Source organism: Penaeus monodon, chromosome 40, assembly GCF_015228065.2.
Source record: "Penaeus monodon isolate SGIC_2016 chromosome 40, NSTDA_Pmon_1, whole genome shotgun sequence".
Classification (NCBI taxonomy): Eukaryota; Metazoa; Arthropoda; class Malacostraca; order Decapoda; family Penaeidae; genus Penaeus; species Penaeus monodon.
In genome coordinates, this window is record NC_051425.1 from 21,589,537 (window position 1) to 21,594,536 (window position 5,000).

Consider the following 5,000-nt stretch of genomic DNA (forward strand, 5'->3'; position numbering starts at 1 on the left):
AATTATTGTTTAGTTGCTGCTTCATAGTTAGGATGTGGAGTGATTCTGCTATGATCAGGTCAAATTTGTTAAGGTGGGAGGTCAAGATTTTGAAATCAGTATTGCTAAAAGGGTGATTGTGGAGGTGAGAGTGCTCTCTGATTGCTGAGTAGGATGGATTGTTCAGCTGTAGGCCAGTCCTGATTGACTTGCCTTTGTGTTCGAGAATGCGGTGACGGAGCCATCGTGAGGTTGATCCCACGTACCTAGCCTGACAGCTGGGACAAGTAAATAGGTAAACCACATTCGAACTAAGTTCAGAGTCACACTTTTCTTTTTTCTTTAAGAAATTTCCGATAGTGTTAGAATTGTAAAAAACAAACCGAAAACATATCTGAGGATAGCATTGTCTAAGAATTTTGTTTAATGATTTTCTGAGATCAAAACTAAGACCGCCCATATATGGAAGTTTTATATATTTAATGTCTTTGTTGACTGTGGTTGTTGCTGGTTTTAGGTAGAATTTATGACCCAGAAAATTGCGTAGTGCTTTGTAGAATAGATAAGATGGGTACCCATTTGAAGCGAAATATTCCTTTAGGAATGAAGCTTCTTCATGAAAACTAGTCCAGGTTGAACAAATATTGTAAGCCCGGTTGATAAGTGTAGTAATGTTGTTAAGCTTGTAAATATGAGGAATATAGCTGAGAAAATGAAGTCCGAGGCCAGTGAATGTGGGTTTCCTGTAGGTACTGGTGAAGAAACAGTTATTACGAAAATTTATGCTGTATCAAGAAATGATAGTTTATTATTTTGTTCAATTTCACAAGTGAATTTAATGTTGGGGTGTTGTGAATTCAAGTATGAGAGGAAAGGGTTAATGTGAGAGGGGTCGTTAAAAAGTAAGAAAGTATCATCCATGTAACGACGATAAAATATAGGTTTGAAATTAGCAGGACAATTATTTAACCAAGCTTGTTCATGGTGGCAAAGGAATGTATTGGCGTAACAAGGGCCAAGTGGTGATCCCATTGCTACACCGTCTATTTGCGTGTAAATTGAGTCATTAAAGGTAAACACTGAATTGTGAGCAGCTATATCCAATAGTTTCTTGTAAATTGTCTTATTCAGGCCATACAAGTTTAAGAGTGATGAAGCAGTTTTGTAAATAATTATGTCAGTGGTTTCTTTGCGAGGAACATTAGTAAATAACGATTCTATGTCAAAACTTGCCATAGTGACAGGTCGTAGTGGTTTAAGGGCACTGATTTCTTTAATAAACGAGAAAGAGTTTTCTATAGTATATTCATTTGTGGTTAATGGGGTGATGATCTTAACTAAGAATTTAGCAACATTATAATTGAAGGTTCCAATAGTAGAAATTATGGGGTGTAGTGGTTGACCAATTTTATGAATTTTGGGAAGGCCATATAAAAAACCAGGTTTGGAGCCAGATGCCGTTAAAAGGTTGTAAGTGATTTCACCGATAGATGTTCTTATCGAGCGCAAAAAGTCTGTTTAATTTGTCTTCTAATTTCAGTAGATGAGTAGCAGTGTCAGACATAATTGGTTTAAATTTGGAGGTGTCATTAACTATTGTTTTAAGCTTATTGTGGTAGTCATCTTTGTTTAGGATAACAACTCCACGACCCTTATCTGTTTTCGTGATGATGATGTTTTTATCATCTTTTAAGTTTTTTAAGGGTGTAAGGTAGGGGTGTGGATCATGGTTGCTCTTGATATGATGTTTGAATTTCTTATAAGTGTCGTGTACCACAGTGGAAATGTTGTTGGTGATATGATTCCATCTTTCTTTATAAATCTCACAGTTCTTTATAGTGTGACATAATTTTTAAAACAAAGAAAAAAATGATTGTGGGAAATGGTACTGGGTGGCATACAATAATCCAAACCTAAAGAAAGGACTTCCTCTTGTTCATTTGATAATATTCTATCAGAATAGGTTAAATAATTGTCCTGCTAATTTCAAACCTATATTTTATCGTCGTTACATGGATGATACTTTCTTACTTTTTAACGACCCCTCTCACATTAACCCTTTCCTCTCATACTTGAATTCACAACACCCCAACATTAAATTCACTTGTGAAATTGAACAAAATAATAAACTATCATTTCTTGATACTATATATATATACACACTCACTTATATATTATATCATATATATATGTATATATATATGCATATGTATACATACATATATGCAAATATATTATGTATATATATACATATATATGTATAGTGTTATAGAAGAGTCCCGTGGGAAACGAATTCTTATCAGGAAGAGGAAAACCAACACGGCTGAGAAGAACTTCATTTTTCAATATCAAATATATATATATATAAACACAAACACAGTAACGTGTACACAAAGATGAATAGGAAAACAGCCACAGTAGAAAATTAAACTAAATCGTAACGTTTCGAACTCTTCACGAGTTCCTTTTCAGACGAATAAACCGAAATGGATACAAAGAGATAATTTGGCAAGTATATATAGTGATAGAGAGACAGGACGAACAAGAGCTGAATCAGGTCTCAGGAGGAGGGTCAAGGTCGAAGAGTCTGGCGAGGCTTTGCTAACTAACGAGGAGGTAAGATCATCCAAGCCCCATTGACCAGCACTCAAACTGCGCTCCAACCCTTTCCCTTCTGTCACGGGAGCATTTCGTAAAAACCTTAGACGTATTGCTGCCTTATGTCCTGACCCTAAATTCTTTGATCGCTTTAGAACGGTTAATCCCTTTATTCCGTATTTTTATGGCCTTCCTAAAACTCACAAACAGGGCGTCCCTCTAAGGCCTATTATTTCGTCTTGCAACTCGGTTACCCGTCCATTAGACTCTTGGCTAGCGAGCGTTTTATCTCCTTTTATGGGATCCTTTTCTGATAGCCATATTAAACATTCGATGAATTTCATGGTTAAGGTTAGAAACTTGCCGACGCACGGTAAGAAATTGGTGAGTTTTGATGTAGATTCCTTGTTCACTAATATCCCGCTTGAAGATGTGTTAGAATTTCTTGAAAGAAAACTTAAATCAGCTCGTGAGAAGATCCCTATTATGGTCCATTGCTTTATCGATCTCATTCGTTTGTGCGTCACCAATAATGCCTTTACTTTTGAAATTTTATAAATAAACCAATGGTATCGCGATGGGAAATAGCTTAAGCCCGGTTCTTCCGAATTTATAGATGGAAATGTTTGAATCTGAACTCCTTCCGTCTATTCTCCCTCCCGACATGATTTGGTTTCGTTATGTTGATGATATATTTTCTTTGTGGCAAGTTTTTTTGCAGTAAACTCAATAACCTCACACGTACTATCAGTTTTAAAGTAGAATGGGAAGATTCAGGGAAATTACTTTTTCTCGACATACTTTTATTCAATATAAATGGCTCGATTAAATTTTCGGTTTACCGTAAACCTACTCACACCGCTAATTATCTTCATTTTTTTTTTCTCGAATCACCCGTTGTATTTTAAAAAGTCAGTATTCTCGTCCATGTTTCTTAGGGCATAAAGGATTTGTGACTGAATTTATTGATCGGGAGCTCGACGTCATTTTTTTTACTTTTTCGAAATTAGGATATCCTCGTTTCTTCTTAAATCAGGCACACTCATCTGCGAGATGGAAATTTTATGATCATTCCCGTAATTCTCAACAGGATAGTGCCAGTAATCTATTAATTGTTCCGTATAACCCGTCCCTCGATAAAAAAACGGCACATGTTTAATGGCGCTGGCATTGACATTGTCTTTACATATCCGAATACGTTGCGTAATACTTTAGTTAAACACAATGCGTTAAACACAATATATATATATATATATATATATATATATATATATATATATATATATATATATATATATATATATATATGCACACCCACACACACACACACACACACACACACACACAACACACACACACACACACACACACACAATATATATATATATATATATATATATATATATATATATATATATATATATATATATATATATATATTGTGTGTGTGTGTGTGTGTGTGTGTGTGTGTGTGTGTATGTGTGAGTAAGAATACTCCCAAATTAAACATACTTGGTATAATGTGATATAATATATATATATATATATATATATATATATATATATATATATATATATATATAATATATATATATATATATATATATATATATATATATATATGTATATATAAACATTTATAAGTATAGTATATATATATATATATATATATATATATATATATATATATATATATATCACTATTTGGTATAGTGTGATATAATATCATGGTTAAAAGAAAAGTATATTAGATCTGCCCGGGGCCGTTGATAACTATAAGAAGTACCTTTCCATGTAAACTCTGTACTTCATTTCACGTGTTTCGGTTTGGTGTAGCGAGCGGGATCGTCTTCCATTAAGACGAGACTATGTAGCCATTTTGAAAAAGTCGTCACGTCCGAATCTATTTTTTATCATCATCATCATATCACTAATATAGGTACTGGATTTTTTTTTTTTTTTTTTACATTGATGAATATGTACCAATATATAAATAACGCATGGACATAAAGCCATAGCCATAAAAAGGCAATGCTCAGGGTGATGAAGGATCGTGGTTTATTGCAACTCCAGGTAACACGTGTATGTGTAATTTCCGTGTCTAGCAATCAGGGTTGTCGCATTTATCCGTTACTAGAAAATGAAAGTGTTCCTTACGTATTCCAGAAGTAGTGCTGAAAGGAATAGTATCAATAATGTGCCCCCTTTTACATCGCAACCACAGCTGGTAACATCACGATTCAGCATCCTAACCGCTAAAGAACCTATCTTGCGAGACCTGCCATAGCATCTTTGAAATCAATAAACGTTAGGGCCAGAGTTCAGTTCTTTCGTCCGGCAAGGTCATGAGAGAGTTAGAAGGACATGTCTTGACTGACGTAAGCTTCTTCACGGAGTAGGGAGAATCTATACCATAAAGAGTA